The 24955-nt window shown below is 47.9% G+C and overlaps 1 protein-coding gene across 1 annotated transcript in view; it reads left to right on the forward strand.

The window, feature by feature from the left end:
• Positions 1–24955, forward strand: part of MKRN1 (makorin ring finger protein 1) — a 302715-nt gene that overhangs the window by 270470 nt on the left and 7290 nt on the right. The gene's annotated exons all lie outside the window — the stretch shown is intronic.

The following is a 24955-nucleotide window of genomic DNA, read 5'->3' on the forward strand; positions in this document are numbered from 1 at the left end:
AGGGACGACACGGGAACGGACACGGCCACAACAGGGACGGATGACAGCGGTGACGACGGGACTGACCTACCGTCTGTTACCTCGGGCGTCCCGCCCGACAAGATTGGCTCCTTCCACGCCATGATTGCCAGGGCATCCAAGCTTTTTCAGCTCTGCTCTGAGGAGAAGGAAGGCTTCCTCTACCAACGGCGCAAGGCCGAGAGGAAGACGGTCCTCACGGTGCCGTTGCTGGATGACATCTGTGACGAGGGACTTGCCCTCCTCAAGAACCCGTCCACGACACCTGCCAAGAGGGACCGGGTTCCCGATGCTGCCCCGTTGTGCCTTAGGGTGCAGCCAACCACGGATTCGGTCGTCTCAGCAGCGGCCAAGAAGAAAGTGGGGGGCGGCGGCATCTGCTTCAACCTGAACTTCCCCACCGGACGGTGAGGGAAAGAAGCTGGACGCCGTGGGGCGACTAGTCATCTCGCTTAAGGTGGCCAACGCCCTAGTGATTGTGGCCCGCTACGACAGGGAATTGTGGTACAGGATCGCCCCCCCGGTTGGACTTCCTCCCGGATGACAAGAGGGCAGAGGCCCTGGCGTTCCTTCAGGAGGCTGAGGTGGCGTCGGACCACGCCATAACTGTGGCCACAGACATTGCTGACACTGGCTTCTGCCAGTTGGGCAACAGCATTTGCCTTCGACGGCGGGGGTGGCTCAAGACGACGGATTTAAGCCAGGACGTGCAAGCCAAGGTTTTGGACATGCTCTTCGACCGAAACAATCTGTTTGGAAAGACTGTGGATGAGTTGCTGCAGGCCATCAAGACCGACATGGAGATGGCTCGGGCCTTGGGAGTTCTGCAGCAACGGCGGCTGCCCTTCCGGAACTCCGGAGGCAAGCAAGGTGCCTCCAAAGGATTCGGCGGCTCCTCGACCTACCGTCAGGTGGCCCGTTCCTCGTCGCAAGAAGCCTACAGGGGACGAGGCAAATCGGGTGGATCTCGCCGTCGTCGCCAGGGAGGCCAAGGCGGCAAGGCTGCTTCCAAGCAAGACTGAACCGGCCGAGGCATCGGGCCCCCACCGAAGAACCCCGGTGGGAGGCCGGCTGACAAAGTTCATCAGCGTGTGGGAGTCAATCTCCACCGACCGTTGGGTGCTGGATGCCCTCGCCCACAGGCACACTCTGGAATTTCTAAAGAAGTGCCCCCGAATTCCGCCTGTGGCCAGGAAGGAAAACCACATCCCTCAATTGCTGTTATAGGTAAGGGCGATGCTCAAGAAAGGAGCCATCAAGCTCGTCCGAAAGAGGCTCCGGGGTATACTCAAGATACTTCCTCGTCAGAAAGTGGACAGGAGGTTGGCGTCCCATCCTGGACTTGCGTCGGCTAAACAAATACATCAAGGCACAGAGGTTCCGGATGGTCACCCTCCAGCACGTGCTGGGACAGCTGGAGGAAGGCGACTTCCTATCGTCGTCGGATCTGAAGGATGCATACTTTCACATCCCCATCTTAAAAGGACACCGAAAGTTTCTCAGGTTTGTAGTCCAAGGGCGGCACTACCAGTTCAAGGCCCTCCCATTCGGATTGAAGTCGGCGCCGAGGGTGTCCACCAAGTGCCTAGCACCAGTGGAGGCGCGGCTGCGCCTGGAGGGGATCCACGTCTACTCCTACCTGAACGACTGGCTCATCTGAGCAGGGACAAGGGAACTCGCTGTCGCACAACAAAGACCGTCCGGCTGCTCACGGACCTGGGATTCTCCATCAACTTCCCCAAATCCCACCTGGTTCCGTCGCAGGTCGCCCTGTTTCTCAGAGCCAAGCTCGATACAGTAGCGCAGTTGGCCTTGCCGTCGGAGGATAGAACTCGGGCCATCCTGGGCAAGGTACAGCGTCTGCTGGCCACGGACGTGGCCTGAGTGAGGTCCATCAAGTCCTTCCTAGGGATGATGTCCTCTTGCATCTATCTGGTGCACCTGTGCAGGCTTCCGATGTGTCCTCTGCAGGAGTTCCTCGATGCCCGTTGGATGCAAGCGACGGACCGTTTCGAGGACAAGATCTTGCTCAATGAAGTATTCCACCAGGCAATTCGATGGTGGAGCACCCGCGTGCATGGACTTTCAGACCCCGCAATACCAGATGACGGTGACGACTGATGCCTCCCTGGAGGGTGGGGAGCGCACCCCAGAGATCGTCACGCGAGAGGCCTGTGGCTCCCGGAGGAGAGGCCTCTCCACATCAACATACTGGAGCTCCGAGCAGTGTTCTGGGCCCTCAAGTCATTCCTCCCGTCCCTCAAGTGCAAGGTGGTGAGGATCTTCACCGACAACACCACCATGATGTTCTACATCTGGATGCAGGGAGGAACCAGATCCCCAGCCCTGTCCAAGGAAGCCCAGGATCTGTGGCACTGGGCCGTTGCCCAGGGGATGTTTCTGGTGCCTTTTCATCTAGCAGGGATAAACCCCATTGCCGACTCACTCAGCAGGGAGCTGCGATCGTGCCACGAGTGGGAACTACACCAGGATCAAGTGGATCAACTCTTCCGGCGATGGGGCAAACCCCAAATCGACCTGTTCTCGACGGCGACAAACTCCAAGTGCCAGCTGAGGAGCATAGGCGATGCTTTCTCGTTCCCCTGGGATGGCCTGTTCCTGTATGCGTTCCCGCCGTTGCTGCTCGGGCTCATCAAAAAGACTCAACAGGTTCCGGTGCAGGATGAGCCTCGTCGCACCGAGGTGGCCGAGACCGATCTGGGTCCCGGACCTTCTGGACTTGTCAGCGTCCCCACCAGTCAAACTGTTGACGGACGCAGATCTTCTCTTCAGAGAAGGAGGCGCCATTCTTCATCACGACCCGCAGTCGCTGAACTTGCAGGCCTGGCTCCTGCAGCATTAGAGTTTGGAGGGTTCTATATCCTGGCTGACTGCAGAGAGGTTCTTGCAAAGGCTAGGGCTTCTTCAACTCAAGTGCTACGAGAGGTTCTCTGTCTCGTGCCGTGCACAGAAGATTGCTCTACGGATTGCAGCCCCTCAAGTGCTACCGTACTTACTGTCGCTGGACAAAGCTGGACTAGCTCACGCTTCCATCAAGATTCATCTGGCAGGGATTTCCTGATGCACCAGAACTGCGGGACGGTCGTTCCTGTGGTCTCATCGCCGGGTGAAGGAGTTTATGAAAGGACTGTTCCGATCGTTCCCGCCGGTGAAGACTCCAGCCCCGGCGTGGGAACTCAACATGGTGCTGACCAGGCTCATGGGCCCGCCATTCGAGCCCTTGCATTCGGCTCCATTGAAGTTTGTTGTGGAAGACGGCGTTCCCTGTGGCCATCGCCTCTGCACGGCACGTGGGAGAGATTCAGGCCCTTTCTTGCAAGCCTCCATACTTGACTTTCCACGAGACGAGGGTGGTGCTGAGGACGCACCCCTCCATGCCTAAGGTGCCGTCGGACTTCCATCTCAACAAGCCCTTGGTGTTGCCAGTCTTTTTCCCGTCGCCTTCGTCGCCGGCCGAGAGGACTTTGCACTCGCTGGATGTAGCTAGAGCGCTGAAGTTCTACGTGGACGGAACGAAGAGTTTTCGGAAGACATCACAGCTGTTTGTAAACTTTGGACCTGTGAACCAAGGGAAGGCTCTCTCGAAGGCTTCCATTTCCAGATGGCTCTCCGGCTGCATCATGCACTGTCATCGGTTGGCAAATGGACTGTTGCCCGGCCGTCCGAGAACCCATTCAACCAGAGCGATCGCTGCTACCACAGCGTTCTTGTCTGGTGTGCCCCTGCTGGACATCTGCAGGGCTGCTACGTGGAGGTCGACGCACACCTTCACGAGATTCTACTGCGTCGACCGGGATTCCACGGAGGAGTCTAGAGTCGGCCAGGCAGTGCTGCGCAACCTGTTCGCTTGAAGGTGAGCCTTATGAGGTAAGAGATGCTTAATGTTGAGCCTTGCCTCCTCCCGTGGTTGTGCATGTGTGTACTGCTATGTATTCTTATATTCATGAGCATGTGAATCCATGCCAGACCCCATGCTGGAGAAGGAACAAGTTACTTACAACTGTTCTCCAGCATGGTTCTGGCATGGATTCACATGCGAACCCTCCCTCCGTCCCCTCTGCAGCTCTTCACTTGGTCATACTGCCACCTTACGTGCTACCAAATCTGAGGATGGCTGCCAGGGGCGGGGCTTAGGAAGAGGGCAGTCATTGGCTGGGGGCAGTATGATCCAGAGCCCAGTGATTGGTTACTACTAAAAGACAGATCAGAAATGAAACTGATTTTTTTTTTTTTCTTTACCGAGGAGTCCCAGCCTGACGGGGGGATATTCATGAGCATGTGAATCCATGCCAGACCCATGCTGGAGAACAGTTACAGGTAAGTAACTTGTTCCCTCTAGATGGTAAATTGAGTGAGTTATGCAAGATCTAGAAAGGTGTACTTTGAGTCAAATGAAAGTGCGAAAATAGGAAAGGAAATCAGCTGTGGCAAGAACAGTTTTACTTTACACTAGAGTATTGTTTATTATGTGCACCAGACCCTAGGGTATAAAGGCGCAGGAGAAAGAAAACGTACAGCTCAGTGCAAAGTTACAGGTTACAGAATGTCATACATGTGAAAAGTTAACAAGTACCAACATTAGCAAGTATTAACTGGGAAACAGATATAATAGTTGTGACAGGCAAAGCGGTAAGCATGCCAGACCAGGTTCATTCATTCATCATTAGTTGCTAACAGCCAGCTAATCATATTTTGCCTAAATTTGGTAGGGGATTGTTCTATTCTCAGTGCAGCATTAGCTAGTCTGGTTTGTCTAGTAGAATTTGTTATGGAGAATCTGTCGGCTAGGTATTGAGGGGCTTTGTTTAAGGCTTTGTGTGTGAGGGACACAGTTTTAAGTCTAATTTTCTCATAAGTGGTAAGCCATTTATGTTTCCTTCTGGTTTCCGAGATATGCTCTCTCTTCGGAATGTTCAGTGCTGCACGAAGCGCATTGTTTTGCTGTATCTGAATTTTGTTGATAATGGATTTATTTGCTCCGATGTACAGGGCATTACAATAGTCTAATTTAGAGATGATTAAGACTCTTGCTAGAGTGAGGCAACTATTCTGTGATAGGAATTGTTTCCCGGCTCCAATTAGTTTACATGTGTAAACTGTAGATGAGGCTAGTGTAATTACCTGTTTGGTGAATGATAGGGTCGAGTCAAGGTATATTTTGCTACTTGGATGCAGTTATCGTTGATGATGAAGGACGAGTAATTGGCACTTAGTTTGGTGATGAGAGAAGTGGTGCCCAGGATAAGGAGCTCTGTTTTGTCATCGTTCAGGCAGAGGCAATGAGTAGATATCCATGCCTGTAGATTCCGTTCACCATTGCTAGATCCGCATCGTAGTCCCCTGAGAGAGGGAGGAGGATCTGGGTATCTTCTGCATAGTTGGTATAGGTGATACCCAGATGGTCCAAGTCATCAAACAGGGGCTTAGTGAAGATGTTGTATAGCATTGGTGAAATGTATTCGCCCTGTGGCACGCTGCAAGTGATCGGGGATGGGGTCCGCCGCTGCTGTAGGAGAGAAGACCCTCATGGTACGGTCACTAAGGAATGATTGGATCCCCACTATTGCCTCAGTAGAGAAGTGTACTGCCGTGTCTTAGTGGTTGCATAGTACCTTATGGTCCACTAGGTGAAATGCGGCAGATGGGTCTAATAGGAGGAGTAATGCTGGTTTTCCAATGTCTCGTAGTTCATCAATTTGGGCTTTTAGATCTATAAGTGCGGTTTCTGTGCCATGTAGTGGTCTGAAACCAGATTGACGAGAACCTAGTAACTGGTTCCGTTCAAGGAAATTCTGGATTTGGATGTATGCTACCTTGTCCATAATCTTCAGAAGGAATGGCACAGTAGTGATTCGTCTGTAGTTAGTGGGCATAGAGGTGTAAGGTTTGCTTTTTCAGGAGTGGGAGAACCCATGATTCCTTGAGGTTGCTAGGGATGGTACCGGTGGTAAAGGAAGCATTAATCCGCTTAGTGATAAATGGTGCTAAGTCTCTTGCAGTGCCTTTGATCAGTTGTGCTGGGCAGAGATCTCATTTACAATTTGAAGCTTTCAGTCCAAGTATTACTTTCTCCACTTCTAACATAGAGACTTTAGAGAAGTGGAATTGGGTGGTAGGTTTGGTTTTAGGGGATGTTATTAAATTAGTCAATGTAGAGGTGGCTAATGTGTCTCTTTAGTTCCATTTTCTTTTGGAGGTTACAGACTTTGTTGAATAATGCATGCTGAATTTATGAGCACTATTTTGTATCTTTAAGACAGTTGTCTTGAGGAGTTATGGGGTTTTCTATCTCAAAGTATAGAGAATAACTCTTTCATGCTTGAGTTAGCTTGTGTTCATCTGTTATTGTAGGTCTCTTGCTTTGCTGAGAGGATCTCTTTTTTATATTGGGAAGAGATATTAATTAGTTTCACTTTATTTTCCGTCGTAGGGTGGATTTTCCAAGAGTTCATTTTCTTTATTCTAGTCTGAGGTTTTTTAGGAGGGGGGGGTGAACCAATTGTTCAGGTGGCTATATGGTTTACTGTTTCTAAGCTTTAGTGGGGCAATATTATCAAGGATTATGTTAATAATTTTATTGAATTCTTCTACTAGCATGTTAGGATCTGAGTTTTCTGGTATAGCGTTTAGAGTGGGCAGAATTTTTCAGGCTAGGCCACCAAAGAAGGACACAGTAAGAGCCAGGGTTGATTTGCGACTTCAACCCTACCACCCCAGCGCCCAACCCTGTCGGAACCAGTCCGATCACTTGAAATGGGACTAATGGCTTAGGACTACACAAGGCAAAATTACTATGGAGATGGCGCTAGCACTAGAAATCAAAGGCACGTTTGCATGAATGATTCTGACAGTTTTACAAGTTATCAGGATAAGGGTAGAATGACTTAGAGTGGGATAAGGACAAATACCAGATAGGCTATGGGTTTAGGTGGGATGGCAGTTAATACACTCAGTCCACTTTTTGGGGGGGGGGGGGATATAGGACAGTCAACTGTTCTGGTCACTACACAACAGGTGGCCAGTTCTGGTTGCCTGGTAGCACTTCTGGACTGGCAATTCTGGTCACTTGATACTACAGATCAGCTGGATGGCACAGGTACCTCTGGATGCAGTTAGTGGAATCAGGATGTTTCCCAAACACACCACAGCTTTCCCATTTGGGAATTTTTGTGGTTTTCAGAATGTAGGCCTTGCTGTAGCAGGATCAGCAATGGTTGGGTTTTGCAGTGGGCCCTGAAGTAGGGGCAGCAATGTTTTGGGCCTTGTAGTTGGGATCTGGAATCTGGATAGATGAACCGGGAACAGGACCCCGGCGCTGGAAAATCAGGGTGTGTGTGTGTGTGTGTGTGTGTGCGCGCGCGTCCAGAGTCTTGTCAGGGACTCATGCCTAATGACGACATCACAGTATGAGGTGCAGGCTTAACTAAACCCACTCCTACCAACAAGATTGTACAGGGGTGCTAGTCTCCACCTCGCTCTCAGCTGGTTGGATTTCCAAGGGAATGATGTCAGATTTATGATGGGAGTTTTACAATGTCCAAAAACTCACACAATTACTTAAAATCTGATTTTACCAAAAACATTTATACCATTGCAAATAATATATACACAGGTTAGATATTTTGTGCAGCACATTGCAGTCCAATGCTCCAGTCTGAGAGACCTTGTTTCGTCCTTCTACCAGTTTTTCGTGCTTTTCAATGAGATTTATATTCAAAATTCTAGAATTTTATACATGGGTGTGGATTATCATAAGGGATGTATGTGCAACATTTCGCCTTGGCAACATAAATGCTTTTCTCGTAACCTGCCATATTCTCCCATCTCTGTTCCCAAGGTGTCGATGAATTTTACCAAGTCTTAAAAGAAAGCCCATAAAATGATATTTACAACTGCAAACTTTCTACATTTTTACTAATTCTTGCAGCAGAGATAAGTCTTTAAAGTTTATTTATAAAATAGTCTTTGGAACCAAACGGCAGTCCATGTCACTGTCATGATGCCTACCCCCAGTCATCCGGACCAAGCCCATCAGCCCCGGGAGCAGGCATCTAGACATTTAGTAAAACCTCAGCAGCCACGGCTAGGGGCTATCTGGGTGCAGTCCTGGCGCTTTAGGCGCCAGGCTCATAGTAGGAATTAGTCCTGGCGCCTAAGGTGCCAGGCTCATAGTCATTACTTACCTCAGGCAGACCATGCTGCAAATGACTCCAATCCAACATGAAGCCTGAAAGGGACTATTTTTTACTCGGGTGTGGTTCTAGGGACTTCTTAACTGGGACTACTTTTGAGGCTATTTAAACCACGCCCGACCAACAACACACGCTTCGCGTTATTCTGCATCCAGCAGCGTAAGACTCACCGTGCCTGCATCCAGTCTTCCGCCACGCCCGCCTCGAATCCGGAGCTCCTAAAACAAAGAGGAAAGAAAGGGACAAGGTTAGAAAACTAACTTATTTCTATTCCACACCTGATTCTGGATCCATCTTGTCTCCAGACCTGTAAAGAACATAATTTTTGCACGCGCCACACCTCCAGCTGCAGCGCCGTGCCATACTCGCCAGTCTTCACAGCATCCTTTGGGTCGGCGCTGCCTCCATTTCTTTGCCGAACTTAGGCACCTAGGAGACAAAACCACAAAGTGAGCCGAGGGAACCAACAAATTTAATTCTTACCACCATAGACTTACCTGATTTACCACCAGAGGCATCCTTTTGGTACGCTCCATATTTTGACGTGCCGCATCTGTAAAGCGAGACAAAACACGTTTTCCTCGTGCAACATTTACCGGACAGCGCCGGGTAATACAGACTCTTACCTGAGCGCCACCAGCTGCCACAAGAGCATCTTTTCACGAGCCAGCTGAAAGACAAGAAAGGAAGGGGGGAACAAGAGTGAACATCGGACATATTGAACTCTATGAACTTAATACTTACTGGTCCTCACCAGGAACCTCAAAGTCAATACTCTCCGGAACTCTCCCGAGCCTTCAAACCAGTGAAGTAACTGGAATCGACGCGCCCCTGCAAATCCACGCAGGTTGGAGAGCTCATCTTTCAAGAATATAAGGTGAGATTGCTGTGAGGGCATTTTCGGAGGTGATTAGTTGGGGAGGACTCTGGGGGTGCCATCACTTGAATCCACAAGTGGCTAAATCAATCTCTCCACTTGCAGGAGAATATTTCTACGGGTTAAGCAGACAAGATTAGGAGGGCAGATCCAATCAGTCATCGCTGCACTACGCATCACGTGGGTGGAGAGCGCAGCTGTCCGGATCCGACCGACGCCCCTGTGGGAGCCAGGTGAGCGTAACAGAACGCAAAGCCTTTCTACAAATCCCCACCCGGGCGTTATGGAAACCTCAGAAACCGACCAACTAGCCCTATTGTTAGGGGAACATGGGGCAGAAGTGCACTCCGCGCGCCAAGAGACTAATGCCCTCAGGAGAGAACTGATTGTGTGAGGAATCCAACTCCTGTTTCATCGAGCAATCCTGTGCAAGTGGTTCTACCAGGGAGCATTCCTTAAGCTCCACCCGAACGTTTTGCTGGGGACCCAAAAAAGTTTGCCGTGTTTATGAACCAATGCTGCTTGCACTTTTTATGCAGACTTGGAGCTTTTCCGAACGACCAAACCAAAGTAGCCTTTGTACTATCATATCTTAGTGGCAGCGCAGCGGATTGGTCAATTCCATTAGTTAACCAGGATAACCCTCTTCTTCGGGATTTTCAAGGTTTTCAATTGAGCATGGAAAGACTATTTGCCAGACATTGACAGGGACAGGCCCTGGATAACGAACTGTCATCATTACGACAAGGTAACCAGGATCTACTAACCTATATCGCCACTTTCAATAGGTTAGTGGTGGAAACCGGATGGCCAGAGGTAAAACGAATTACATTATTTCATCGTGGACTTCGGGGTGAACTCAAAGACGTTTTGGCCCAAGTTGTGAACCCACCTCAGGATTGTGCAGAATATATAGACTTAGTGGTCCAGTTAGACCACCGACTTCAGAATAGAAAGGCTAATCGAGCTAAGTTCGAGAATCGGGTATTGGTTAAACCCAATGTTACCCTCAAAGGAACAGATGTATCGGGGGGGGTCAAGGGACCCTTAACTCAAAAGGAAAGAGAAAGAAGACGGCAGATGCAATTGTGTCTGTACTGTGGGGCCTCAGGACATTTTCTACGGGATTGCCCTATAAAAACATCTAAAAAAGTAGTCGGAGTTGCTGATAAACGGAGCCTGATTCGGGAAACACCGCCTGACGAGCGTAAAGGTCCGCTTGCCGAGCTTGAAGGATACTCGGACCTCGCGCTTCATCATACCAATGGTCCTTATAGATCCAAGGCAGCCATCACCTATGCACGCAGTGAGGGCATACATTGATAGCGGGGCCATAGGAAACTATGTGGGCCATAGGAAACTATGTGGACCACGACTTGGCTTCTAGGATGAATCTATCTCTCTGCAAAAAAGACCACTTCGGATGTCATCACCACAGTCGATGGAACTGAAATTGCCTCCGGGCCTGTAACTCCTTCCACCGCAGAGATGACACTATTGGGTCAGGATGGGCATCGAGAGACTATTGTGTTTGATTTAATCAAAGCCCGCAGTTCCAAATAATACTGGGGATACCTTGGTTGGAAACACATAATCCTTGTATTGATTGGCGAAAGAAGAGAATAACCTTCCCGGATTGTGCACATACTTGTTACCCAAAAAAAACCTTGAACCAAGGCCTGGCCACAGTCGCTACTCCAGTCGTGCAGTTACCTCAGGAATATCAAGAATTCCAGGATGTTTTCCAAAAGGAACAGGCAAACACCCTACCACCTCACAGATCATACGATTGTCAAATCGATCTCATACCCGGTGCACAACCTCCATGTAGTAGGATCTACGCCCTTACGGAACCCGAAAACCTTCACCTACGACAATACTTGGACCAATATCTTGCTAATGGCTTCATTCGTCCAAGTCCCCTGCATCTTCTGCTTTGTTCTTCGTGCCTAAAAAGGAAGGTGACCTCAGAACGTGCATATACTACCGCGCATTAAATCAGATCACAGTTAAGAACCGATACCCATTGCCTCTGATCCCCGAATTACTAGACCAGGTAAAGGACGCTTGCATCTACACTAAATTAGATCTCCGAGGGGCATATCATCTGGTACGTGTAAAGAAAGGCGACGAATGGAAGACTGCTTTTCGCACTAAGTACGGGTTATTCGAATACCAGGTGATGCCCTTCGGGTTGTGCAATGCACCAGCAGCCTTCCAGTATTTTATGAACGATGTCCTTCGTGAACTCTGACGTCTGTGTTGTATACATAGACGATATTCTAGTGTACTCCTTCAGAATCAGACAATGTGAAGCACGTTCGTGCAGTCCTTGAGAAACTACGCCAGCACAAGTTATATGCAAAATTGGAAAAATGCGTTTTTCATGCTACGGAAGTTGAATTCCTTGGATTTATCCTGACTCCAAAAGGAGTCCGAATGGACTCTCGAAAGGTGGACGCAATCCTGAAGTGGCCATCACCCAGTTCAGTTAAAGGGCTACAAAGCATGCTCGGATTTGCTAATTTCTACCGCGGATTCATTCCGGATTTCTCACATGTTGTACACCCTATCACAGCACTTTTGCGAAAAAACAAACGCTTCTTGTGGACCGAAGAAGCTGAAAAGGCCTTCCAAGAGCTGAAAGCGAAATTCACGTGTGCACCTGTCTTAAAGCATCCACGCCCCGAACTTCCATACATAGTTGAAACTGATGTATCCAGTTTAGCCATGGGAGCTTCCCTGTCCCAGAAGGATCCTGAAACGGGTCAACTTCACCAAGTAGCATTTTAGGCCAGAAAGTTCTCGGCACCGGAGTTAAACTATGCGGTTACCGATAAAGAATTATTAGCCATCAAATCCGCCTTCAAGGCTTGGCAGCATTATCTTCTCGGTGCCAGGCATACCATTATGGTAATCACCAATCACCGGAACTTGCAGTATTTAAGCACAGCCAAGGCCCAATCGTCGCGTCAACTACGATGGGCATTGTTCTTTGCCGAGTTCGATTTCGTGATCACTTATCGACCAGGTTGTAAAAATGGCAAGGCAGATGCCTCATCCCGAATAGGGATGGAAGAAGCATATGCGAACCCGGAACGGTGCCTATAATTTCAGAACAAAGAATTCTTGGCATAACCACTCTACAGACACCAGAGGATATTCAAGTAAAGATCCAACAACTCTTCGATCCAACAGCCCTGCAACGCTGGGTGAAGAAAGGCCCGGACTACTCAGTCATCAATGACCTACCTTATTATCAAGGGCAACTATTTCTACCACACAAGGAACTACAAGAACTAGTAATCTCCAATTATCATGACACCCTGATGGAAGGACACCCAGGTATCGCAAAAACTGAAGCTAAAATTAAGAGACAATTCTGGTGGCCCACCTGGCGAAAAGACGTAAAGTCATTTGTAATGTCTTGTGGCATTTGCGTCCAAAACAAAAGTCAGAAGAAAAAAACAGCTGGCCTCTTACAACCTTTGGATATTCCACCTACACCATGGCACACCTTTTCGTTAGACTTTATCACAGATCTACCTCCATGTAATGATTTAACACCATTCTAGTTATTGTGGATCTTTTTTCCAAGATGGCCCACTTTATTCCTCTAAAGGGACTACCTTCTGCTTCAATTCTGGCCAAGGAGTTCCTCGAAAAACATTGTTCGAATACACGGATTTCCTTCCGTATTGGTCTCTGACCGAGGTAGTCAATTCATTTCACATTTTTGGAAGAAATGTTAACTGGCGAAAATCGATGTGAGGTTATCAACCAGTCACCATCCCCAGACCGATGGTCAGACGGAGAGGACCAACCAGACCCTTGAACAGTACCTACGTTGCATGCTACACCAGACCGAAAGTAATTGGTAAGAGATTTTATGGATTTCGGAGTATGCATACAATAACTCTGTACATTCAGGAACCGGACAAAGCCCCTTTTATACCATATATGGACATCACCCTCGAACCTCAGAACTAGATTCGCCTCAGCATTTAGAAATGCCTGCAATTAGTCATTTGCATTCTACTATTACACAAGCCTTTAAAGAGGCAACAGAACATTTGAAACAAGCAAAAGAGAAATATAAGAAAAATGCTGGTCAACATAGAAGTGAAACTCCACAATACCAGATTGGGGATCAAGTTTGGCTGGCTACAAAACACATACCTCTGAAGGGAACTCAGACTTTTAACCCTAGATATTTGGGACCTTACACTATTAAGGCCATTGTCAACCCAGTAGCCGTCAAATTGGAATTACCCTCTAATATGCGCATTCATCCTGTCTTTCATGTTTCACTTTTAAAACCAGTTCAACCAGGAACAAGATTAACCAAACAACCCGACCCCATCTTGATGGATGGAGAACCTGAATTTGAGGTAAAAAATATCCTGGACTCCAAGATGGTTAAATCAAAACTTTTTTATTTAATCAATTAGAAGGGCTACGGACCACAAGAAAGGTCATGGGAACCTAGTGACCACGTCCATGCACCTCGGTTGGTGAAAAGATTCCATCGGAACTTCGCAGACAAACCAGGACCCAGGGAAGAACAACTTTAGGAGGGGCCTTGGGTGGGGGGGGGGATTTGGGGGTGGGGGATGGGGGTGGGATGGGGGGGTTGGGAGGGTTGGGAGGGGGTGGGGAGTGCTGTCATGCCTACCCCCAGGCATCCGGACCAAGCCCATCAGCCCCGGGAGCAGGCATCTAGACATGTAGTAAAACCTCAGCAGCCATGGCTAGAGGCTATCTGGGTTCAGTCCTGGCGCTTTAGGCGCCAGGCTCATAGTAGGAATCAGTCCTGGCGCCTAAGGCGCCAGGCTCATAGTCATTACTTACCTCAGGCAGACCATGCTGCAAATGACTCCAATCCAACATGAAGCCTAAAAGGGACTATTTTTCTACAGGGACTATTTTTCTACAGGGACTATTTTTTACTCGGGTGTGGTTCTAGGGTCTTCTTACCTGGGACTACTTTTGAGGCTATTTAAACCACGCCCGACCAGCAACACACGCTTCGCGTTATTCTGCATCCAGCAGCGTAACACTCACCGTGCCTGCAGCCTGCATCCAGTCTTCTGCCACGCCCGCCTCGAATCCGGAGCTCCTAAAACAAAGAGGAAAGAAAGGGACGAGGTTAGAAAACGAACTTATTTCTATTCCACACCTGATTCTGGATCCATCTTGTCTCCGGACCTGTAAAGAACATCATTTCTGCACGCGCCGCACCTCCAGCTGCAGCGCCGCGCCATACTCGCCAGTCTTCACAGCATCCTTCGGGTCGGCGCTGCCTCCATCATTTCTTCGCCGAACGTCAGCACCTAGTAGACAAAAGAAAACCACAAGGTGAGCCAAGGGAACCAACAAATATAATTCTTACCACCATAGACTTACCTGATTTACCACCGGAGGCATCCTTTTGTGACTCTCCATATTTTCAAGTGCCGCATCTGTAAAGAGACAAAACATGTTTTCCTCGTGCAACATTTACCGGACAGTGCCGTGTAATAAAGACTCTTACCTGAGCGCCACCAACTGCCACAAGAGCATCTTTTCACGAGCCAGCTGAAAGACAAGAAAGGAAGGGGGGAACAAGAGTGAACATCGAACATATTGAACTCTATGAACTTAATACTTACTGGTCGTCACCAGGAACATCAGAGTTAATACTCTTCGGAACTCTCCCGAGCCTTCAAACCAGTGAAGTTACTGGAATCGACGTGCCCCTGAAAATCCACGCAGGATGGAGAGCTCATCTTTCAAGAATATAAGGTGAGATTGCTGTGAGGGCATTTCGGAGGTGATTAGTTGGGGAGGACTGTGGGGGTGCCATCACTTGAATCCACAAGTGGCTAAATCCATCTCTCCACTTGCAGGAGAATATTTCTATGGGTTAAGCAGACAAGATTAGGAGGGCAGATCCAGTCAGTCATCGCTGCACTACGCATCACGTGGGTGGAGACCGCAGCTGTCCGGATCCGACCGGCGCCCCTGTGGGAGCCAGGTGAGCCTAACAGTCACTGGATCATTTTTTTTTCTTCCTTCAACTGTTACCAACTGTCATTTCCTTGAAAGCAAGGTGGGGGTTTCTCAGCTTAATTGAAGTTTTTATTGCCCCTTCACACCTCAGACTTCCTTCCCTGAGAGCTTCATTGTCCTGGTCCCAGCAGAGATGAAAGGCTGTCAACCCTGTAATTATTAGGGGGCTGTTATCTGCTGAGAGAGCCCTCCTTTTGGTGCCAACCCTCTGAGCAGAAAACATGTCTTGCAACTTGCAACTCCAGCCACCATAGTTTTAACCTTTATTTTCTCATATTAGATCCAGAATTAAAACAAGCCGGTTGCATAAAATTACCCATGTTCTATAGTGTCACCAGTAACAAACCCCTTCATATTGCTAAAGACTGGCAGGCTTCCATTCACCAGTGTACTGTTCCAACACACCACACAGGCATTTGTTTTTCTTTAGTTTGCAAAAGCCAATTTTTTTACACGTGGTGCAGCTGGCCTTCCTTCTTAAATTCAACTTTTCATCTCCAGCAGATTCACACACTGCCTTAGTTATTTCCTTGAATGCTGGAGTTGGTCTGCAGCACGGATACATTGAAACAGACATGGCTCAGCTAGTTAGAGGCTCTCTGACCAGCTGAGCTTTGGATACTTTTGCAAAGAAAATGAATGCGTTTCTCGTGTAAGTAAAAGTACATTTCCTGGTGGTTTTATTTTTTTATTTAGTTGGTTTGAAAGGGCTTGTCAATTCAGAATCATGCTTGGTGTTGCTGAGGCACAGTGAGACACACGGGGCTTGGTAAGGAACAGAGGGAATTAGCGTCGCAGCAGCATTTTTTTTTTTTAAAGGTGGAAAAGAGTTTCTTTTCAATGGGGATTTTGTTGGCTTTTGCAGCAAAGCAATGCTGCTTTTTCCACTCTTATGTTTCAGAACCCACTGGCACGCGTCTTCAGTGTGTCCCCTTGTTCCCTCCTGCCTGAAGTGCGCTTGGCAGGACTGTGCAGCCCTCTTTGAGTTGCTGCAAAATGCAGTTTTGAGGTCCTGGTGTGCACAGGAGCCAGCACAGCCAGGTTGCTGTTTCTTGAGCAAATGCAGCTTGGTGATGTGGTGAAATACTTTTGAGTGGGTCAATATATCCCACACATATAACTTTGCCCACCCCCAACCCCCTGGACGAATCTTCCCAAATTTTGCAAAAAAAAGGATGGCCCCCTTGCAATGATTCTGTGACATTTGGTGTGGTTTTGTCAAGGGAGGTAAAGTTATAGGGAGGGTCCTAGAATGTGTGGAAATCCTCACTCGATGGGGGGTAGGAGGGAAATGGTGTGCTCACACCTACAGCCCAAACCGCTGGACGGATTTTCACCAAATTTGCAAGGTGCCGCTGCTTGGTCCTGAAAATGTGCTTTAGTAAATTTGATGTTAATCCGTCCAGTAGTTGGCCAAAAAGTAGGTAAATTGTGACTTCTGGGTCCGGTCCGTGGACTCGCTTCCCGATTCGGTCCGCAGACACCCCCCTGGACCATCGGAGGGCGGCGTGATCTCCCCGCTGATTGGATGGTGAGAAACCTGAGGTGCGTCCTATTTTCTTTTAAACGGTCGCCATGTTGGATCCGCCGGTGTCCGCGGACAGCGCAGTGGGAGAAAGTCTGGAAAACACATTTGGGGTTATTTGGTGGTCGAAAGAGGTGCTGGAAAGTGTGGGGGAGTTGAATAAAGATGAGGAGTTTATTTTCTAGGTGAAAAAAAGTGGGTGCGGGTGCCGCCCAGTCTGCAGACACAAAGGTAGTCCACGGGCAGCGCTGTGAACAAACCGCTTGGGAAACTCACTTGGGTTTTTTGGATGGCTAGAAGAGGGTGTGTAAACAGTAAGGGAGTGGAATAAAGATGCTATGCAGCTGGTTTTCTAGGTGAAAATAGGGTGTGTAGGTGCCAAAGAGTCCTGTCAGTTTTGTGTTCGGATATCATTTCAATTGCTGGCGTTTTAGGGCACATTTTGTTATTTGAAGGTGTATTGTACGTACTTGTTATATGGTTTAATTCTATTGTGGTGGTTGTGGTCAGTGGCCAGGTTCTTGGGGCCATGGTCCCAAGAATCTGGGCAATGGCCACAAAAACACAATAGTGATCTGTGTATAGTAATTAAAGATGCTCTAGTGCGAGTATACAGTATTTGTAATATGGTGGAGTCATGCAGGTGTAGAAGGTATTTCATTGTGGTGCAATTGAGGACAGTGCTCCTTGTTGTCTCCTCCACCTAACAATTGTACCCTTGTTAAACTGTTACATGATACCATTAGCAGCATGAACTGGACTGACTTTGTTTTCCTTACCAGCTTTAACTGGCCCGATTTGTACTCCACCACCTTACTGTGTACCTGCAGAGTTCCCCAGGGTTTTATCCTATGATTGTGGCTCTTGCATACCGATTTGGTCCCTCTCGCTCACTTTTTTTTTTTTCTCTTCCTTCTCATTTTCAGTGTTATGCTAATGATACACAGGTTTCCTTAAACTTCCCTGAATTAATTTATTGTACTTTTTTGTCTGTAATTATCTGACCACCATCGAGGCATTGTGTGCAGCTAACAATCTGCGTCTCATGCCAGTAAGACTGATATATTTATTACTGTGACACCAGTGCCCTGTTTTCTCCTACCCTGTGGCCACTGTCTTTGGGCCTTCTACTCTCCCCATACTGTGAGGCCAGAAACCTTGGGGTTATCTTCAAGTCCTCTCTCCTTTACTCCTTTTTTAAAAGCTTGTACAGAAAGCCCATGCTTTGAGCTTGACCTCCATACATGCATTGTAGCCCTCCTCGCCTTCTCCCAGAAGCTGCACGGCTGTAGAGCCCTGGTCCTGTGTAGGCTAGCCTACTGCAACAGCCTCTTTGTTGTCCATGCCCCCTTCGGCTCATATAGAAAAGGGCTGCTAGACTTGTCTTTGGCCTCAAGCCCAGGGATTTTATCGATGCAGCCCTAAAACGTGTACATTGGCTCCTGCTAACTGCAAGGACTACAATATGTCCAGGTTTTTTTTAACCGATTGGTGGATATATGTTTGACTGTTTGAAAGCAGGCAATGCTACAAACATAACAGTAAAAAGAGTAGAAGGGCAGTCTTTTGCATTGGTCTGCACATGCAATCCGGGATGTTTAAGAATGCATGGCCTAGAGAGGGGACTGCAGAGACCGCAGATAATCCTGAAGGGCCATGGATTATGGTCTTTGTTGTATGCTAGCGAAAGTATTGGGACAGAACATTGTTTCTCTGCTTTATTTCTTTAGTATACAACTGTCCATTATTTCCATTTAGCGTAGTATAAAATGCTAATTGGAATGTTGGAGAATCTTATTGAATCTAACTAATTTACAGAAAAATGTAAAGTAAATGAGCTTATTGTCCTATTTTTTTTTTAATTTGTCTTTATTGGATTTTAACATATAACAATTCTCTCAGGGAGAAAAAAGAAAAGACTTCATACATAGTTACATTTGTTATACAAATGAGAAATGCTTTTTCAAATGGTTTAGTAACATCGATGTACCTTTCTCGAGTCCATTTCCGTAAACAAAACAGTATAACAATAAGATTCACAAATATACTTTTCTCGTTCCCTGTAATCGGTTTTATCCTCCCTCCAAGGGCTAGGAAATCGTCTCACCAATGTAATGTGGTCTTGCTCTTATTGTCGTGGGCTGAAGAATTTCTTTTAAGCATCTTCAGGGTCTCATTCTAAGGGGGGTGCTTCGTAATATTTCTTCTGCAATCTATAAGGCAGTGGGGAATCGGTCTTGGGGCACAAAGGGAGGCAAAATCATGAGCGGGGGGGTTTGTTTAGACCCCCTACACATTGGGTATCATTACTGCGCTGGCTCTGATGTGCGTTTGTTTAGGAAATCTGACCAGAGGATGTCACATTGGGTCGTTCTGCCATGTATGGATGCGGTAACTTTTTCCATGGTACATATGTTCATTGCCACATTGACCCAGTCTTTCTCAGTCGGGACTGTGGATTTCCACTTCGTGGCCAGTAGAGCTCGGGCTGCAAGCAAAAGATGGGGGGGGGGGCTAGACCTTGGACTCTCTCCCACTCATCTTCAAGTTTCTCAAGGCCGAACAGAACAAGATGGGGGTCAGCTGTTCTTTGAATCCCATCCAGGTCCCTAATCTACCCCAAGACTTCGTCCTAATAAACTTTGATTCGAGGACAGCCCCACCACATATGCCAATAGTCTGCAGCTTGTCCACATTCACGCCCGCACAGGGGGGAAGATGATTGGTACATTTTAGATAGTTTGTAGGGGTCATACTGCCATCGGTGTAAAAGTTTAATGGCGTGGAGTTTGTATTGACATGATATGGAAGTGCGTGTAGCCATGCAACACATTTTATCCTACATGTTTTCATCAATTTCCGTCCCCATATCATTCTCCCATCGTGCTCTGAGATTATTCGTACTCCCTCTGCCCGCCTCTATCGATATTTTGTACATGGCGGATATCAGACCTTTCCTGTCAGTCTTACCGTCCAGCAATTTTTCGAAGGGGGTGAGTTCCCTACTTGGTGTCTCTCCATTCTGCTTTCGTCAGAACTCCTTTAATTTGTTAGTAGTGGAATGTGGACAGTACACCTATATTTAGGGCTTCCGTTAGCTCTGGAGGCGTGATAAAAGAATCGCTCCGGAGGAGCTGGCCTACCCTTTCTAGCCCTGCCTTGTACCACGCTTGGAATCTCTCGACATTAGGGATGTGGTTGTTTATGCCCGGGGACCATAAGTGGCTCAATGGGGATGGCCACGTTGTAATCTTTCTCATCTCGGGGCCCTCTCTCCATATTTCCCATATGGTCGCAAAGAGCGGATGCTCCTTCGTCTTATTCAATATTCTCTTTCGTGGGGCCCATAGCCACTCGGAGTGTTGCTGGGTTCAAGTAGTGGTTATCCATTGCTATCCACTGTGGTTCTTTTTGATTGCGCAAATGGGGGATGAGTACCCGAACTGGGCAGCATTGTAGTACTTCTTGAGATCTGGGAGGTCTACCCTGCCCTTGTCTTTGGGCAACGTCAGTGTTATAGGCAATCCTGGCTTTTTTCCCTTGCCACAAGAATTTTAGGGTCGTATTTTTAACTTCTATGAAGTATTGCTCTGGTATTTTAATGGGGAGCATCTGGAAGGGGTACAGAAACCTCAGAAGACAAGTCATTTTTATTGCGTTGAGTCGTCCGAGCCACACAATTGTCAATTTTTTCCACCTCGTGCGGTCCACATGGAATTTTTCAAGGAGTTTTGGAAAGTTTGCTTCATATAAGGTTCCTATTTGTTTCGTGATTCGTATCCCGAAGTATTGTAGGGTGTTATGTTCAAGTGTTAGTCCAAGAAAGGAATATTTGGTTTTATTTACCTCTGCGGACCCCTGAAGGGGAAACGATATTGATTTGGCTCGATTGACTTTAAATCCTGATAACTGACCATATTCCTCAAGGAGGTAGATGGCTCGGGGAATTGATTTTTCTGGGTTGACCACATGCAGAAGTATGTCATCAGCATACAGTGCTATTTTGTACTCTATCTGTCCTAGATGCATACCCTCTATTCCGGTATCTGTTTGTATGTTATGTGCTAATGGTTCAAGCGATAAAGCGAACAAGATGGCTGACAGGGGGCATCCCTGCCTGGTACCTCGTTTCAGTTGAAACCACCTGGAGTATTCCCCGTTTACGAATACCAAGGCTTTGGGCTTCGTATAGACTGCCTGACTTCCTCTTCTAAGCTTGGGGCCCGTTCCAATTTTGGAGAGAACTCCCATTAGAAAATCCCAATCTACCCTATCGAAGGCTTTTTCTGCATTGATGGAGAGTAGTGGGGGGTCTGTGTTCAGATTGAGGGAAGCATGCACCAGGTGCAAAGTCATGCGCATGGTATCGGCTACTTGTCGACTCAATATGAAGCCTACTTGGTCGGGGTGGATGAGGTGGGGCATGAATGATTAGATTCTGGCAGCCAGGACTCTTGTATACATTTTTGTATCTACGTTGAGCAGAGAAATGGGACGGTATGATCCACATCTTTTTGGGTCTCTCCCTTCTTTTGGGATGACTGTTATGAGTGCTCTGACAAACGATTCCGAGGGTTTTCCTGTTTCTAGGATTTCATTAAATAGTTCGACAAGAAAGGGTGCGAGTTGTGTGGCAAATGTCTTAGAAAAACCCGCCATATAGCCATCTTTCCCCGGGGATTTGCCCAGTGTGAGTCTTTTTATAGCTTCCTGAATTTACCTCCTCAGTTATAGAGGCGTCCAGGCTTGCTGATTCAATACCTATTAATTTGGGCATATTGATATCGGCTAGGTAGGACTGAATGCTAGATGGGTCTGGGTCTGTCTCTGGGGTATACAAAGCTTTGTAGAAGTCTGCGAAGGCTTCAGGAATGGTGGTCTTAGTTATCTCTGTGTTGGGTCCTCCGTCAACTATTTCCTGAACCCTACGTTCTGCTCGCTGTTCTCGTAACCTGGCCGCCAGTAGTGCGTCCACTTTATCTCCTTTCTCATAGAATTTTTGTTTTAGCAGTAGAAGTTTGCGAACTATTTGGTCATGTTCTGGAGGCGGAGTTCCTCTCTTCTTCCTAGCTTCACTGACTTTTACGTGGTCTAACTTGTCTCCTTCTTTCGCCTCATTGTCTAGTTGGGTGATTTCTCCACAGTTTGTTTTCAATTAGAGTTCCCTTTTTTGTTGCCTCCCTCCCTCCCTCCCTCCCTCATGAGGATCCCCCTCCAGGTTGCTTTGCCAGCATCCCAAACCCCTTGCTTAGACTTCCCCGTTATCGTTCAACCGAAAGTATTCAGTGATTTTGGTTTCCATCTCAGACTTGAAGACAGGATTTTTCCATAGGGCCTCGTTGCATCTCCACTTCCCTCCTCTAACCGGTAAGGTTTCCCATTGTATGTCAGCGGTTACCATATCGTGATCGGACCATGTGATCGGGGTGATCTCAATATGTGAGGTCGTGTTGTATTAGTCTTTAGAGAAATAAAGGTAATCAATGCGGGTGAGTGTATTGTGTGGGGCTGAAGAAAAGGTGTAGCCTCTCTCGTCAGGGTGCATTCATCTCCACACAACATTCATTCCATACAGTTCCATCATGTCCCTGAAGTGAGTGTTCTTCTCCAGGTTTGTCTCGTGTTCCTGGATTACCAGGTTTCTGATCTAATGTGGGGTAAGCCCATATATTAAAATCCCCTCCAAGGATGATGTGATCAGAGGATTCAAGCATGATTTTGGGAATTGTTTTGGAAAGGATCTAGCTTGACTTACATTGGAGTAGATTGTGGCAATTGTAGTGGACACATTCCCAATGGATCCTGAAACTAGCAAGGCTCAGCCTTCTGCATCTGACCAGGTCTTGGTAGCCTTGAAGTCTATCCCTTTTCTAATGAGTATTCCCACTCCTCCTCTCAGTGGCCCCGAGCCCCAGAATTCTATCCCTGACTGCTTCCCCAGGACCGCCCTCTCGTCTCCTTTCATATATTTAGTTTCTTGCAATAGGAGAATGTCAAATTTCGATCTCCGGAATTCTCTAAACACAAGGGACCTCTTGGTCGGTGAGTTGAGGCCCTTAACGTTCACCGTACCCACCCTTATGGAGCCCCTACTATAGGATTCAGTGGTCATCACAACAATGGAATCTGAGATTATACATAGTATTTGACCCTTTCAACCGGCCCAACTGTTGTTGAGTTGAGCCTGTTATCATTTTATTTTCCCGATTTCCTGAGTCCGCCCTTACATCAACAGGTACCCTTGTCCCCCTGTCCCACCACCCACCCGCTCCTCCCTGAGTTTGGTGGCGTCCAATCGAGCCTAGTTGAGTGCACTAGCCAGGATTCGAACCACCAGTGGAGACCGTTACCTCACGGTCCCTTTGCAAGAATATTTGTCAACATAACTAATGAGCCCCTGCTAACCTCCCCCCGGAGTTAGCACATCATTTTAAGATGTATAAACGTCTCTCTAACGTTTCGTTATTCAATTGCAATTTATGCAAACTAAGCCATACTTGTCGAGGCTCATTTACCCCCGTCAGGAGAGCCGTTGCCTCTGCGATATTTCCTTGAACCCTTCACTTTCTTCCTCCTTGGGCCTTGAGTCTGCCATTCCCTCCTATCTTTGGGAGTATCTTCCCGAACTTCCTCCTAGTCCTGCGGGCCCAACAGATCAGATATGCACGCTTTGATTTGTTTCTCCGAGCTCAGTCTGATCCTTGTGCCCTCATGTTCGAAAGAGGGAGAAGGGATAACCCCATCTGTAGCGGGTATCGCATATTTTAAGCCATGTCGCAAGTGCTTTAGACATTTTCCTTAGGGCCAAAGTCAGGGAGGAGAGGTCGCGATATATCGTTACTTGCACTCCGCCTAGGGTAATGGTGCCCCCACTGCTCGCCTTTTCCAACACTCTCATCCTATCTTGATACCTATGGAACCGTGCCAGAAATGATCTTGGGCCTCCAGGTGGGTCTCCCGCCCTGTGGATGCGCTCTGTCTTGGGTTCATCAATATTTTCATCCGCAACTAGTAGTTTGATTTCATGGAGTGCCGTTTTGCGATCCTTTTCTGTTTCACCTTCTTTCTCCGGAATCCCGAAAAAGTGTAAATTGTTTCTCCTTTCTCGATTTTCCAAATCGTCCATCTTGAGTTTGAACTCCTGCTCCCTCTGTTCTAGTTCAGTTATTCTGTGGGATAATTGTGTTTCCAAAACGTCTATTGAGGCTTGATTGTTCTCGACACCTTCGACTCTATCCTCTGTTATCAAGACTCTGTGTGTGTCTGTCGTTTTTATTATTTTTTTTTCTTTTCCCTATATTGGCTCCCATGTTCCTCATTTCCGCCAATAAATCTGCTATGTCTCCCTTTGTGGCAGCGGTTTCTGCATTTATGGTTGGTGCCGAAGCCATCTTGGGGTCGACAGAGTATGGGGCTGTCGGGTCGTATGCGTAGATGGCAAGTTTCTGTTGCACATTCATGCGCCTGGTTCCTTATTTTAAATGTGCTGGTTGATGTGGGTTTCAGGGTTATCTCTACCACTGAGGAGGCACACGCTCCTTTTACCTCCCTTTGCTTTCTTTTTGGGACAGATCTTTTTGGATTCGTCTCTGGGGGCCTTACCCTCAGTGAGGTAGATGTATCTATCATTGAGGCTGGGAAAGTCCTATCTCTACGGATAGGCCTGTGCATGGGCTTGCTGGAGACTGCGCAGTATCTTATGATGGTCCTCCTGCAGGGATCCGAGATCCTGATATGGGGGTCGTCTTTCGTATCCTTTGCCCTCTGCTGTCTCCTTGGAGTGGGTTGGGGTCCCCGACTTTCCCGGGGGGTCATGGTGTCCCAGGGAGTGTGGGTTGGCGGGAGGCCATATGTCCTTCTAGGGACGATTTTCCTCGAAAGGTGTGCAAACCTCCCCCTTAGCCTCCTCGTCACCGCGGTGGAGCAAGGAGGTGCCTGTGCTCTGCAGGGGTAATGTCAGCAGGTGCATGCGGCGGAACACGCACCCTTTTGCGTATGTCTCTTCTCTATCATACTGTTACCCTCTCCCTCGGGAACTCTTATGCGCTTCCCGTATGGGGAGGGCTCAGGAAATTGTATGGAATGAAGTATCCCCTAGCTCTTGAGTGGCGTATTTGACGACGACTCTTATGCCGCCCAGACTGCACCCGCAGTCCGGCACAGCCACCGTTCCGCCCGATCCGTCAGGCGGGATGGTCTTGCTGCGGGGTTCCTCTCTCAAGGGAGGGGTGGGGCTCGTATCTTCGTTCCCTCCATGAGCCACCCGGCGTC

This window comes from Ambystoma mexicanum, chromosome 12, assembly GCF_040938575.1.
Source record: "Ambystoma mexicanum isolate Mex_15411 chromosome 12, UKY_AmexF1_1, whole genome shotgun sequence".
In the NCBI taxonomy this organism is placed as follows: domain Eukaryota; kingdom Metazoa; phylum Chordata; class Amphibia; order Caudata; family Ambystomatidae; genus Ambystoma; species Ambystoma mexicanum.